Source organism: Notothenia rossii, assembly GCF_949606895.1.
Source record: "Notothenia rossii genome assembly, chromosome: 10".
NCBI lineage: Eukaryota > Metazoa > Chordata > Actinopteri > Perciformes > Nototheniidae > Notothenia > Notothenia rossii.
This window is the reverse complement of record NC_136908.1, coordinates 64,400,586-64,416,808: the sequence shown is the minus strand read 5'-3', so window position 1 is coordinate 64,416,808 and position 16,223 is coordinate 64,400,586. Positions and strand designations below refer to the sequence as shown.

Sequence of the window (16,223 nt, the reverse complement as noted above, 5' to 3'; positions counted from 1 at the left end):
AGTGTGTGTGTGTGAGCTCTTAGTGTGATCAGTGTGTGTTAGAGCTGATAAAATGTTGTGTATTCAGATGTCAGCTGTAAATCTAACAGATATCTGCAACACAACAACAGAACAGCTTCCCTCAGGCTCTTCTCTGGTTAGCTGGCCAGCTTTGTTGTGATTGGTCAACCTGCTTAGAAGATGTCCCACCCCCTTTAGTTTAGTTTAGTTTAGTTTATAAGGACATCAGGTTCTCTCAGGAAGTCTCACCCTGACTCTAATAACCCTGTACACACACAGAGAGCTGATTTGTGTGTGTGTGTGTGTGTGTGTGTGTGTGTGTGTGTGTGTGTGTGTGTGTGTGTGTGTGTGTGTGTACAGTACAGTCTGATTACTTTTCCCAGGACTCCCTTTGTGTCTCCATGACGACAGCAGGCAGTAAAGAGCCTGAGAGGCGATGCTGAGGGAGAAAAGAGCCCAGGCTGCAGAAATATATATATATATATATATATATATATATATATATAAATATTTATATTGTGGATTTAGACAGCAGCTACATAATGCAACATCAAAGAGACAATAAAACTGACATTAAATATAACATTACAATGACTTTGAAATACTGCATTGAATCTCCGAGGGGCTCTCCTGATTGGCTGAAACAGAGAGCTCAGTTTGAATGAGGTCAGTATGCAGCCTCATCTATTTCCCTTTAGCCTACATACACAGAGAACATTGTTTTATTTCATTTAACCCACAGTCACACACCACTAACAGTGTAACTGGTATATCCATGCTAACAGTTCCCCTCCACTGCCAGTGATTGTGCTAAGCTAGGCTAACGGTGTTGGGTTGATTAACGGAGATCTCCTCTGGCGGTTAATCCATAACGACCCGCTTCATATCGACTGATCAGCAGCAGCGTCTCTGATCAATCACACTGGGAATACTGCTGCAGAGGGGGGGGGGGGGGGGGGTGATCAGAGGACATGTAGAAGAACTAGGAGCAAGATAATTCAGATGTTCTGAGATTTAAATAGCAAATTAAGGAGCAACAATTAAATATATTATGAGGTTACAATTGTTTAAAAAAAATCAAACAGTTTTGCAGAGCCGAACCCAACCATTTTAGCTTGACGCTCGTCAACTATCAGCCGAATTTAACAAACACATTTAAATAATTGGTTTAAACGGCATAATAATAAGGACGATCGTCCGTTCTGTGATTCTCCAGAGCACACATGTTATGATGTGGTTATGATATTAGGGTCATGCAGAGTGAGATGAGATCGCTGTCCCTTTAAGGGAGAGAGAGAGAGAGAGAGAGAGCGAGAGAGAGAGAGAGAGAGAGAGAGAGAGAGAGAGAGAGAGAGAGAGAGGGGTGTGGCTTGTGCATGTGTTTTTGTGGATGGTAGAGCGAGAGTGAGGGAACTTGTGTATGTTTCTGGAAGTGAAACGAGGCAGCAGAAAAACTGAGGTCAGTGATGTATTTTGTGAAACAGAAGAACAGCTAAATAAATGCAACGGCCTCCCAAGAAGAGCTCACCTAAAGTGGGTTATTGAACCTGAAGCTTGTTGCTTCCTCCCTCCTCGACTACGGTCTGGGAGCCGACAGGAAAGTTCAACACACAGATGGCCAGTCCGCCCCTTTGGAGCATATTATGTCGATGAGAGATGAGCAGATCGCCACTGGGCTTTCAACTAAATACACAGCCACGCAAAGACTGCGTCATTTGTACAGCTCCTTATGGGTACTGGAATTAGAGAAGTGCTTTCCTCTGTGGTGAAACGATCAGCACTGCACCACGGAGGAAAGCGGCAGAATGTCACCTGGAGATAAAGAGAGCGGGGCTGCGTTGCGTGCATGGCTTCCTTCTGCAGGTAACGGGGAGACGCGCTCTGGCGGCGGTCTCGTTCAGGATCCGAAAATACAATTTAAATATTTTGCACACTTATTCCACTTATTCCTAGTGTGCCACTGGTTACGGTGCCGCGTGCCAGGGGTTGCCGACCCCTGCTCTATAGAGACAAGACTTCCTGTGAGTTTCACAATAAAAGCTCTGATTGAGGCTCTATCGTGAGCCCCTCCCTCGGGGGGGTCGCGACCTTAAAGTCCTGCAGGAATCATGCTGACCCACTTCACTGTGACACACCGGACACATCAAACTCCTCATGTTATTATCGAGGACTTTCATTCAAATAAACATGAAATAAAGTGTTTTTATTCTTTTCTAACTAAATAACAAGCAGAAAAAACGATAAAAACAAATAGAATAGTTTTATATATTTTCTAAGGTTTCTATTTGTAATGTATGTATATATGTAGTTATATATAAGCACATTTATTGGCAGAATTCAGCCCAATTTATGTTTATTTATTCTATTATTGATTTTTTTTTCATTCAATTAAATGTATTATTTATATATTGAATGTATTAATTGAAGTTGTGCTGCAGGACACAGGAGAAAGGGTTAATTACACAAAGTTAGAGATTAACCTCAAAAGGCCCAAAAACAAACGGCAATAATATCTGAGATCAGCCGGATGCAGTTTGTCACACGATGAGAGAACGATATGTTCTGAGCAGCACCATGATGATGATGATGATGATGATGATGATGATGATGATGATGATGATGACGATGAGAGAACGATATGTTCTGAGCAGCACCATGATGATGATGATGATGATGATGATGATGATGATGATGATGATGATGATGATGATAGGACGACGAGAGAACGATATGTTCTGAGCAGCACCATGATGATGATGATGATGATGATGATGATGATGATAGGACGACGAGAGAACGATATGTTCTGAGCAGCACCATGATGATGATGATGATGATGATGATGATGATGGGACGACGAGAGAACGATATGTTCTGAGCAGCACCATGATGATGATGATGATGATGATGATGATAGGACGACGAGAGAACGATATGTTCTGAGCAGCACCATGATGATGATGAGGATGATGATGATGATGATGATGATGAGAGAACGATATGTTCTGAGAAGCACCATGATGATGATGATGATGATGATGATGATGATGATGATGATGATGATGATGATGATGATAAGAGAATGATATGTTCTGAGCAGCACCATGATGATGATGATGATGATGATGATGATGATGATGATGAGACGATAAGAGAACGATATGTTCTGAGCAGCACCATGATGATGATGATGATGATGATGATGAGACGATGAGAGAACGATATGTTCTGAGCAGCACCATGATGATGATGATAATGATGAGACGATAAGAGAACGATATGTTCTGAGCAGCACCATGATGATGATGATGATGATGATGATGATGATGATGATGGGTCGATAAGAGAATAATAATTTTTGGAAAAAAACATTAACGCCACTAATTATTTTAATGCATGTGCATTTTTTGTCCTCGGCCGCCCCGTAGTTTCAGAGCGCATCGAGTTTAAAATACCATCCATACAATCCAAGCACACTGCTGAGGCCGACAGCCCCGCTCCTGCCGCCTGGACACGTCTACGAGAAGCAAGCCTTCAACAAAGATCGCTAAATGTGTGGCAACAGGTTGTGAAAGTAGAGGAGGATTTAAGAAAGACTCACCGGAGACTATTGGACTACACACACACACACACACACACACACACACACACACACACACACACACACACACACACACACACACACACACACACACACACACACACACACACACACACACACACACACACACACACACACACACACACACACACACACACACACACACACACACACACACACACACACACACACACACACACACACACACACACACACACACACACACACACACACACACACACACACACACACACACACACACACACACACACACACACACACACACACACACACACTTGTATGAGAGAGGTTCCAGGTTGTTGTGTTTAATATTCATGAGAATATTTGTCATTGATCAAATGAAAATAAACAAACATTTGCGTAAAGCATATTTGTCCACTCATATGTTGATAAGAGTATTCAAAACATGAAAAATATCCCTCTAAGATACATTTAGAACAGATTAAAAAATGTGCGATTAATCACGATTAACTATTTTAATCGACTGACAGCCCTAATAATAATAATGTATAAAAGCCGGCGTACCTGTGAGTTCCTCAGGTGCGTCGCTGCTTGCTCTGAGAGGAGATTACTGACCTGCAGGATTTACTGCTGACCAGCTTAAGCTGCTAATCAATGACGGACCGGTGGGGGCGGGGCTTAGAGGTCAGCTAGCACGTATGGGCGGGGCTTAACAATCTTAAGTAGTGTCTCTACTTTAAAGAGTTGAGGGCAGTTTGAGGAAGGTTTGAGGACAGATTGAGGACCATCCTCAAAGAGTCCTCAAACTGTCCTCAAAGAATCCTCAAACTGTCCTCAAGGAGTCCTCAAAGAGTCCACGAACTGTCCTCAAACTGTCCTCAAAGAGTCCTCAAAGAGTCCTCAAAATATCCTCAAAGAGTCCACGAACTGTCCTCAAACTGTCCTCAAAGAGTCCTCAGAGAGTCCTCAAAATATCCTCAAAGAGTCCTCAGAGAGTCCCCAAAACTGTCCTCAAACTGTCCCCAAAGAGTCCTCAAAGAGTCCTCAAACTGTCCTAAAACAGTCCCCAAAACTGTCCTCAAACTGTCCCCAAACTGTCCTAAAAGAGTCCCAGTGCAAAGCATCTGCGGTGAAATCAATGGAAAAGCTGATTAGTATTTGTTCACTTGAACCCGTTTCCTGAAGCCTCGTTAGCCGGGTGAAGATTGGTAATTAAATACATGTTCTGTTTACTGGAGGAATGGCCGCCTCGCCCTCAGGATCAATAACGTTTTTATCTGGAATAAAACGTTAGGCCTTCTCTGACGACGATTTTCTGTTTCAGGACGATATTAATATTTAAGTCTCTGAGCAAGAGTTTGAATTCAGTTTAAAATGTTTAATTGATCGTTAAAGGAACGGTCAGTGTTTGCTTCCCTCAGCGTCATAATGTGTGATCGTTACCCTCTATCAGCGTTCATTACACACTCAGCCTGAGCTGAGAGAAGCTGATCAGTTTCATCCGTCTCATCGGAAAACATTTAAACGACAGAGATTTAAAACAAATCCTTCTATATGGAAAATAATAACGTATTCATAGAAATATTAAAATAATTCATAAAATAAATTAGAAAAAGTAAAATTAGAAGTAGATTCAAAATAAACCACAGGAGAAATTCACTGTGTGTTTCTGGCAGGTGAAGGACAGGTGTGTTACTGAGAAAAGCAGAGTCCTCTCCTGCTGATGTTCAGGTGTATATCAGTATGTAGTGTCTCTACTTTAAAGAGTCCTCTCCTGCTGATGTTCAGGTCTATATCAGTATGTAGTGTCTCTACTTTAAAGAGTCCTCTCCTGCTGATGTTCAGGTGTATATCAGTATGTAGTGTCTCTACTTTAAAGAGTCCTCTCCTGCTGATGTTCAGGTGTATATCAGTATGTAGTGTCTCTACTTTAAAGAGTCCTCTCCTGCTGATGTTCAGGTGTATATCAGTATGTAGTGTCTCTACTTTAAAGAGTCCTCTCCTGCTGATGTTCAGGTGTATATCAGTATGTAGTGTCTCTACTTTAAAGAGTCCTCTCCTGCTGATGTTCAGGTGTATATCAGTATGTAGTATCTCTACTTTAAAGAGTCCTCTCCTGCTGATGTTAAGGTGTATATCAGTATGTAGTGTCTCTACTTTAAAGAGTCCTCTACTGCTGATGTTCAGGTGTATATCAGTATGTAGTATCTCTACTTTAAAGAGTCCTCTCCTGCTGATGTTCAGGTGTATATCAGTATGTAGTGGCTCTACTTTAAAGAGTCCTCTCCTGCTGATGTTCAGGTGTATATCAGTATGTAGTGTCTCTACTTTAAAGAGTCCTCTCCTGCTGATGTTCAGGTGTATATCAGTATGTAGTGTCTCTACTTTAAAGAGTCCTCTCCTGCTGATGTTCAGGTGTATATCAGTATGTAGTGTCTCTACTTTAAAGAGGGTTATTAATCTTTACTCAGAGAGAAACTGGACTCCGGTTTACATCCCATAATAACCCTGTAGCATCACACCTGGCTCTCAGATAGGGTTACATCACACCATCGTTAAGGTAACAGACAGCAACGACACACACAAACAGGCCGGGGTTTCCCTGGCGACCGTCAGTGACATCATCAACGTCAACAGCCAAAAGGGAAACTCTTTAATGGTTTAATCTAAATGAACATCTATTTATATTATTTTAATATTATATTATTATTTCTTACAATCATATTTTTAGCTTGTTTATATATTTGTATTATTTAAATGTTCAACAATCATTTACCTTTATTACTACAGCATGTTTTCCGATGTTCCTCCCTCTTGTTGTCATGGTAACATTAACTCACGGTAGCTTTAATGTGTGGACTTTAATATTTAACATCTGGAAACAGTTGATCGGCTCATGTTTTAGTGAAGTCCTGTTTGAGAGACAGAGACGCAGAGAGGCAGAGAGACAGAGAGGCAGAGAGGCAGAGAGCTAACAGAGAGCTAACAGGGAGCTAACAGGGAGCTAAGAGGGAGCTAACAGAAAGCTAACAGGGAGCTAACAGGGAGCTAACAGAAAGCTAACAGGGAGCTAACAGGGAGCTAACAGGGAGCTAACAGAAAGCTAACAGGGAGCTAACAGGGAGCTAACAGGGAGCTAACAGAAAGCTAACAGGGAGCTAACAGGGAGCTAACAGGGAGCTAACAGAAAGCTAACAGGGAGCTAACAGGGAGCTAACAGGGAGCTAACAGTGAGCTAACAGAGAGCTAACAGAGAGCTAACAGAGAGCTAACAGAGAGCTAACAGAGAGCTAACAGGGAGCTAACAGGGAGCTAACAGAGAGCTAACGTGGAGCTAACAGAGAGCTAACAGAGAGCTAACGTGGAGCTAACAGGGAGCTAACAGAGAGTTAACAGAGAGCTAACAGAGAGCTAACAGAGAGCTAACGTGGAGCTAACAGAGAGCTAACAGAGAGCTAACGTGGAGCTAACAGAGAGCTAACAGAGAGCTAACAGAGAGCTAACAGGGAGCTAACAGAGAGCTAACAGAGAGCTAACAGAGAGCTAACAGGGAGCTAACAGAGAGCTAACAGAGAGCTAACGTGGAGCTAACAGAGAGCTAACAGAGAGCTAACAGAGAGCTAACGTGGAGCTAACAGAGAGCTAACAGAGAGCTAACAGAGAGCTAACAGAGAGCTAACAGAGAGCTAACAGGGAGCTAACAGAGAGCTAACAGAGAGCTAACAGAGAGCTAACAGAGAGCTAACAGAGAGCTAACAGAGAGCTAACAGAGAGCTAACGTGGAGCTAACCGAGAGTTAACAGAGAGCTAACAGAGAGCTAACAGAGAGCTAACAGAGAGCTAACAGAGAGCTAACAGGGAGCTAACAGAGAGCTAACAGAGAGCTAACGTGGAGCTAACAGAGAGCTAACAGAGAGCTAACAGGGAGCTAACAGAGAGCTAACGTGGAGCTAACAGAGAGCTAACAGAGAGCTAACAGAGAGCTAACAGAGAGCTAACAGGGAGCTAACAGAGAGCTAACGTGGAGCTAACAGAGAGCTAACAGAGAGCTAACAGGGAGCTAACAGAGAGCTAACAGAGAGCTAACAGAGAGCTAACAGAGAGCTAACAGGGAGCTAACGGAGAGCTAACAGAGAGCTAACAGAGAGCTAACGGAGAGCTAACAGGGAGCTAACAGAGAGCTAACGTGGAGCTAACAGAGAGCTAACAGAGAGCTAACAGGGAGCTAACAGAGAGCTAACGTGGAGCTAACAGAGAGCTAACAGAGAGCTAACAGAGAGCTAACAGAGAGCTAACAGGGAGCTAACAGAGAGCTAACGTGGAGCTAACAGAGAGCTAACAGAGAGCTAACAGGGAGCTAACAGAGAGCTAACAGAGAGCTAACAGAGAGCTAACAGAGAGCTAACAGGGAGCTAACAGAGAGCTAACAGAGAGCTAACGGAGAGCTAACGGAGAGCTAACGGAGAGCTAACAGAGAGCTAACAGAGAGCTAACAGAGAGCTAACGTGGAGCTAACAGAGAGCTAACAGAGAGCTAACAGAGAGCTAACGTGGAGCTAACAGAGAGCTAACAGGGAGCTAACAGAGAGCTAACAGAGAGCTAACAGAGAGCTAACAGAGAGCTAACAGAGAGCTAGAGGCAGAGAGGCTGAGAGACAGAGGGAACAGAGGGAACAGAGAGACAGAGAGACAGAGAGACAGAGGGAACAGAGGGAACAGAGAGGCAAAGAGACAGACAACAGAGAGACAGAGAGACAGAGAGACAGAGGGAACAGAGGGAACAGAGAGGCAGAGAGACAGAGAGACAGAGAGACAGAGGGAACAGAAGCAACAGAGAGACTGAGAGACAGAGGGAACAGAGGGAACAGAGAGACAGAGAGACTGAGAGACATAGGGAACAGAGAGACAGAGAGACAGACAACAGAGAGACAGAGAGACAGAGAGACAGAGGGAACAGAGGGAACAGAGAGGCAGAGAGACAGAGAGACAGAGAGACAGAGGGAACAGAAGCAACAGAGAGACTGAGAGACAGAGGGAACAGAGGGAACAGAGAGACAGAGAGACAGAGAGACAGAGAGACAGAGGGAACAGAGGGAACAGAGAGACTGAGAGACTGAGAGACATAGGGAACAGAGAGACAGAGAGACAGACAACAGAGAGACAGAGAGACAGAGGGAACAGAGAGGCAGAGAGACAGAGAGACAGAGGGAACAGAGGCAACAGAGAGACAGAGAGACAGAGGGAACAGAGGGAACAGAGGCAACAGAGAGACAGAGAGGCAGAGAGACAGAGGGAACAGAGGCAACAGAGAGACAGAGGGAACAGAGGGAACAGAGGCAACAGAGAGACAGAGAGGCAGAGAGACAGAGGGAACAGAGGGAACAGAGAGGCAGAGAGACAGAGAGACAGAGGGAACAGAGAGGCAGAGAGACAGAGAGACAGAGGGAACAGAGGCAACAGAGAGACAGAGAGACAGAGGGAACAGAGGGAACAGAGGGAACAGAGAGGCAGAGAGACAGAGAGACAGAGGGAACAGAGGGAACAGAGAGGCAGAGAGACAGAGGGAACAGAGGGAACAGAGGGAACAGATAGACAGAGAGACAGAGAGACAGAGAGACAGAGGGAACAGAGAGACAGAGAGACAGAGAGACAGAGGGAACAGAGAGACAGAGAGACAGAGGGAACAGAGAGACAGAGGGAACAGAGAGACAGAGAGACAGAGAGACAGAGGGAACAGAGAGACAGAGAGACAGAGAGACAGAGAGACAGAGGGAACAGAGGGAACAGAGAGACAGAGAGACAGAGAGACAGAGGGAACAGAGAGACAGAGAGCCAGAGAGAACAGAGGGAACAGAGGGAACAGAGAGACAGAGAGACAGAGGGAACAGAGAAACAGAGAGACAGAGGGAACAGAGGGAACAGAGAGACAGAGGGAACAGAGGGAACAGAGAGACAGAGAGACAGAGAGACAGAGGGAACAGAGAGACAGAGAGACAGAGGGAACAGAGAGACAGAGAGACAGAGAGACAGAGGGAACAGAGAGACAGAGAGACAGAGAGACAGAGAGACAGAGAGACAGAGAGACAGAGGGAACAGAGAGACAGAGAGACAGAGAGACAGAGGGAACAGAGAGACAGAGAGACAGAGGGAACAGAGAGACAGAGAGACAGAGAGACAGAGAGACAGAGGGAACAGAGAGACAGAGGGAACAGAGAGGCAGAGAGACAGAAAGACAGAGAGACAGAGAGACAGAGAGACAGAGGGAACAGAGAGACAGAGAGGCAGAGAGACAGAGGGAACAGAGGGAACAGAGAGACAGAGAGACAGAGGGAACAGAGAGACAGAGGGAACAGAGAGACAGAGGTCTCTGGGGAACGTGCAGGAGGCAGCCCTCTCTGAAGCGGCCGGAGCTTCCCGTGAACACTTTAATCTTCTCTCTGCAACCAAAGCCTCAGAAAACACAGATTACACAACGCTGAGTTCAAAGGTCCTCCAACTGTTCAGCATCAGCACATCTTTCCAAGAGCCCAGTGACCTCTGACCTCTGGAGGAAGCAGCTGGCTAACAGAGAGCTAACAGAGAGCTAACAGAGAGCTAACAGAGAGCCAACAGAGAGCTAACAGAGAGCTAACAGAGAGCTAACAGGGAGCTAACAGAGAGCTAACAGAGAGCTAACAGAGAGCCAACAGAGAGCTAACAGAGAGCTAACAGAGAGCTAACAGGGAGCTAACAGAGAGCTAACAGAGAGCTAACAGAGAGCTAACAGGGAGCTAACAGAGAGCTAACAGAGAGCTAACAGGGAGCTAACAGGGAGCTAACAGGGAGCTAACAGAGAGCTAACAGGGAGCTAACAGGGAGCTAACAGGGAGCTAACAGAGAGCTAACAGAGAGCTAACAGGGAGCTAACAGAGAGCTAACAGGGAGCTAACAGGGAGCTAACAGAGAGCTAACAGGGAGCTAACAGAGAGCTAACAGGGAGCTAACAGTGAGCTAACTGGGAGCTAACAGAGAGCTAACAGGGAGCTAACAGGGAGCTAACAGAGAGCTAACAGAGAGCTAACAGGGAGCTAACAGGGAGCTAACAGAGAGCTAACTGGGAGCTAACAGAGAGCTAACAGAGAGCTAACAGAGAGCTAACGGAGAGCTAACAGAGAGCTAACAGGGAGCTAACAGGGAGCTAACAGGGAGCTAACAGAGAGCTAACAGAGAGCTAACAGGGAGCTAACAGGGAGCTAACAGAGAGCTAACTGGGAGCTAACAGAGAGCTAACAGAGAGCTAACAGAGAGCTAACTGGGAGCTAACAGAGAGCTAACAGAGAGCTAACAGAGAGCTAACAGAGAGCTAACAGGGAGCTAACAGGGAGCTAACAGAGAGCTAACAGAGAGCTAACAGAGAGCTAACAGAGAGCTAACAGAGAGCTAACAGAGAGCTAACAGGGAGCTAACAGGGAGCTAACAGGGAGCTAACAGAGAGCTAACAGAGAGCTAACAGAGAGCTAACAGGGAGCTAACTGGGAGCTAACAGAGAGCTAACGGAGAGCTAACAGAGAGCTAACAGAGAGCTAACAGAGAGCTAACAGGGAGCTAACAGAGAGCTAACAGAGAGCTAACAGAGAGCTAACGGAGAGCTAACAGAGAGCTATCAGAGAGCTAACAGAGAGCTAACAGAGAGCTAACGGAGAGCTAACGGAGAGCTAACGGAGAGCTAACGGAGAGCTAACAGAGAGCTAACAGAGAGCTAACAGAGAGCTAACAGAGAGCTAACGTGGAGCTAACAGAGAGCTAACGGAGAGCTAACGTGGAGCTAACAGAGAGCTAACGTGGAGCTAACAGAGAGCTAACAGAGAGCTAACAGAGAGCTAACGGAGAGCTAACAGAGAGCTAACAGAGAGCTAACAGAGAGCTAACAGAGAGCTAACAGAGAGCTAACAGAGAGATAACAGAGAGCTAACGTGGAGCTAACAGAGAGCTAACGTGGAGCTAACAGAGAGCTAACAGAGAGCTAACAGAGAGCTAACGTGGAGCTAAAAGAGAGCTAACAGAGAGCTAACAGAGAGCTAACAGAGAGCTAACGTGGAGCTAACAGAGAGCTAACAGAGAGCTAACGTGGAGCTAAAAGAGAGCTAACAGAGAGCTAACGTGGAGCTAACGTGGAGCTAACAGGGAGCTAACAGAGAGCTAACAGAGAGCTAACAGAGAGCTAACAGAGAGCTAACAGAGAGCTAACGTGGAGCTAACAGAGAGCTAACAGAGAGCTAACGTGGAGCTAAAAGAGAGCTAACAGAGAGCTAACAGAGAGCTAACAGAGAGCTAACAGAGAGCTAACAGAGAGCTAACAGAGAGATAACAGAGAGATAACAGAGAGCTAACGTGGAGCTAACAGAGAGCTAACAGAGAGCTAACAGAGAGCTAACAGAGAGCTAACGTGGAGCTAACGGAGAGTTAACAGAGAGCTAACGTGGAGCTAACGGAGAGCTAACGTGGAGCTAACAGAGAGTTAACAGAGAGCTAACGTGGAGCTAACGGAGAGCTAACGTGGAGCTAACAGAGAGTTAACAGAGAGCTAACGTGGAGCTAACGGAGCGTTAACAGAGAGCTAACGTGGAGCTAACGGAGAGCTAACGTGGAGCTAACAGAGAGTTAACAGAGAGCTAACGTGGAGCTAACGGAGAGCTAACGTGGAGCTAACAGAGAGTTAACAGAGAGCTAACGTGGAGCTAACGGAGAGCTAACGTGGAGCTAACAGAGAGTTAACAGAGAGCTAACAGAGAGCTAACAGAGAGTTAACAGAGAGCTAACGTGGAGCTAACGGCACAACATTTAAAGAGTATAACGCCTGACAATAACGACAAAATAGTCCAAGACCATGGACATATTTTGAGTTCTTTGCTCCTAAAGACACATTTTGGTCGGAAGAGTCTTTCCTTCTGAAACATCCCAAAATGTACCTGAACCTCAGGGAATCAAAACTAAGGATTTGACCATGTGAGACTTTTCAACCTTTTTTTGACCCAAACAAACATGGCGACTGCAGTAAACAGAGAGGTTCTAGGGCAAAATGTCCCCTCATCCTAAAAAGAGTTTCCCAAACTGCGATAATTCAAGTGGAGGTGCAACTAAAGTGTATATTCATTATCAATCAATATGCCAAAAGATATTTGGGCTAACTGGTTGATTTCCATCACACTAGAGATGCTAAGATTCACCGATTGGCATCGGTGCACCGGCATAAAGGTTCAAGATGTGAGTGCACCAGTTGAGAGAGAGCACATCGGCTACAGTTTGGGTTGAACTCGCGATGCATCGATTGTAGCGTCTTTGCATCGGTAAAAAAACGATTCATTCATATCATATCCCCTCATCCTGTCAGCGCTCAGCAGAGACGACCTTTGATCTCTGCTTCGCTCTCCGGAGGCCGAGAGTCTCAGTTATCAGCACACACGGAAGTCGAGGAGAAAGAGAAACACTACGGAGGCCGAGAGTCTCAGTTATCAGCACACACGGAAGTCGAGGAGAAAGAGAAACACTACGGAGGCCGAGAGTCTCAGTTATCAACACACACAAAGTCGAGGAGAGAGAGAAACACTACGGAGGCCGAGAGTCTCAGGTATCAACACACATGAAGTCGAGGAGAGAGAGAAACACTACGGAGGCCGAGAGTCTCAGGTATCAACACACATGAAGTCGAGGAGAGAGAGAAACACTACGGAGGCCGAGAGTCTCAGGTATCAACACACAGGAAGTCGAGGAGAGAGAGAAACACTACGGAGGCCGAGAGTCTCAGGTATCAACACACATGAAGTCGAGGAGAGAGAGAAACACTACGGAGGCAGAGAGTCTCAGGTATCAACACACATGGAGTCGAGGAGAAAGAGAAACACTACGGAGGCAGAGAGTCTCAGTTATCAACACACATGGAGTCGAGGAGAGAGAGAAACACTACGGAGGCAGAGAGTCTCAGTTATCAACACACACGAAGTCGAGGAGAGAGAGAAACACTACGGAGGCCGAGAGTCTCAGTTATCAACACACATGAAGTCGAGGAGAAAGAGAAACACTACGGAGGCCGAGAGTCTCAGTTATCAACACACACGAAGTCGAGGAGAGAGAGAAACACTACGGAGGCTGAGAGTCTCAGTTATCAACACACATGAAGTCGAGGAGAAAGAGAAACACTACGGAGGCCGAGAGTCTCAGTTATCAACACACATGAAGTCAAGGAGAGAGAGAAACACTACGGAGGCCGAGAGTCTCAGTTATCAACACACATGAAGTCGAGGAGAGAGAGAAACACTACGGAGGCCGAGAGTCTCAGTTATCAACACACATGAAGTCGAGGAGAAAGAGAAACACTACGGAGGCCGAGAGTCTCAGTTATCAACACACAGGAAGTCGAGGAGAGAGAGAAACACTACGGAGGCCGAGAGTCTCAGGTATCAACACACATGGAGTCGAGGAGAGAGAGAAACACTACGGAGGCCGAGAGTCTCAGTTATCAACACACAGGAAGTCGAGGAGAAAGAGAAACACTACGGAGGCCGAGAGTCTCAGTTATCAACACACAGGAAGTCGAGGAGAGAGAGAAACACAGCGCACCGAACAATACCTACAAATCAAACGTTTGGCAACACTTCAGATTTATCAAGAAAGACGGTCAACTTGAAAAATCGCTCTCAAATTGTAAACGATGCCGAGCCGCTTTAAAGTACACAAGCAGTACGAGGAACTTAGCGACGCACATAAAGAGGCGACGTGGGGTCTGCGGCTGAGAAGAGAACCTGAAAGTGAGACAGAGTGAAATCACTCAGGGAGGTGTTCTGTCAGAGAGAGAGGTGTTTAGCTTACAGCAGCCTGTGACGACCAATCACAGGTTAGATGTCTTCCTCACTGTGAGAAGTTATGATGGAGCTGTGTGTGAAAGGTTCTTCTTTTTATTGTTCGTATAGAACCCACTGCGCCCTGCTCCCTGGTGAGTCAGCCTCTGAGTGTTCAGCACATCAGGCAGCAGCTGTATGGGCATGGCTCTATGGTAGCTGTTATCTGCTCATTGTTAATCATGAGCAATGCATCCTTACATTGTGTAACTGTGAGGAGTTATAACATTATACTCTGGAGCGTGTTTGAAGGTCAAAAAGAAACAGCATGATGGGATGCACGAGGAGAGAGGACCAAATATGTGAAGCACTTTTTTGTTAATGTATGATTTGCTGAATATGAGGAATAAAACAAAGCCCTCTGTCGTACCAAATTGAAGTATCATTATTTTGCTTCGTGTTGAATCAAATCGTGTGGAGCTGTATCGCAACAGGGCTGAGTCGTATCGCATCGCCTGGTGTTTCAAATGTATCGTTGGCAACGTATGGAGATGCACATCCCTACATCACACACAAAAGACACATAACTACTAGCCTACAGAGAGGCAAGATAAACTATAAAAAAAGGACAGAAAACCATCACAAAAAGAACACAAACAACAAAGAGACACAAAGCTGTCAGACTTTAGCAATGTTTACCTAAATATGAACCTGTCGTCTCAGCTGAGACACTAATGAGCTTGTGTGCAGCCTCTCATCAACATATTCCACTGTGATTCACACATTACATATTCATTCATGTGTGAATCAAATGTAAAACAAAACCTCCCTTTATTAATCTCATTTTCCTGCTCAAACTAACCCTTCAGCTAAAATCTCATAACACCGAACCTTTTGTTTTAAAGGAGATAAAACGGCGGAGACCTTCCGGTAACCCGGAGGAAACAATGCTGCTATCTCTGTCCTGCCTAGCAACCGGGCTCCATTCAGGCCAAACCAAACAAAAGCACGCAATGTACCAAACTCCACCCAAATATCAGAGTATTTAACGGAAACGTGGGTATAATTTAAAATAAACATTGATTTAAGACTAAACTAGTTCCTAATAAGCTGTTGTGGTTAATGCTGGTGAGTTCTGCATATATTCCATCCTCTAGTAAGCTCTGTATTTAGCATGCATCTCCTCATAAACTAACAGACTACCTGTACGGCGCACTCAACCTCCATTTGTCTCACAAGCACACAGGTTCCAAACTCCACTCAACTTGCTGTATATTTAACAAAAACGTGGATATTTATAAAGATATGTGTTGATTTCAGACAGGATAGTTCATAATAAGCTGTCTTGGTTACTTCTGATTAATTCGGCATGTCATTTATCCACTATTAAACATGTATCTTGAATAAATAGCTCAATAAATGAACTGACAACCTGTGGGTCTCTATGCGGAACGTGCAGCTGCCCTTCAGCTGAGTACCAAACTCAACTCACATTACTGTGTGTTTAAGGAAAACTTGAGTATTCATCCAAACATATGTTGATTTCAGACTGGACTATTTCATAATAAGCTGTTTCGGTTACTGCTGGTGAGCTCGGCATATATTTAATCCACTATTAAGCCCTGTATTTCTCATACATCGCTAAATAAACGTCCCACTCCCCGTTATCTCCTACTACTACGCAACGTTCATTTTCCTCTAAGAGGCGAGGGAAAACAGCAGTAGTGGGAATACAAGTTGTATAAATATTAATACACTAACAGGTATGTGTGGTGTGTGTACACCGAGTAAAAGATGTGATCCCGTAGATTCCTGTACTCGTGCTAT

The 16,223-nt window shown here is 45.1% G+C and overlaps 1 protein-coding gene across 6 annotated transcripts in view; it reads right to left on the bottom strand.

Moving 5' to 3' along the window:
• The window catches only part of eps8a (EGFR pathway substrate 8a, signaling adaptor), a 42,410-nt gene that overhangs the window by 25,729 nt on the left and 458 nt on the right, over window positions 1–16,223 (bottom strand). Inside the window, exon 2 of one of the 6 annotated variants that reach the window (XM_079656102.1) lies at window positions 6,360–6,495. The exons of the other annotated variants lie outside the window; for them this stretch is intronic. The gene's annotated coding sequence lies outside the window, so the exon portion shown is untranslated. The remainder of the gene's footprint in view (window positions 1–6,359; window positions 6,496–16,223) is intronic. 6 annotated transcript variants of the gene reach the window in all.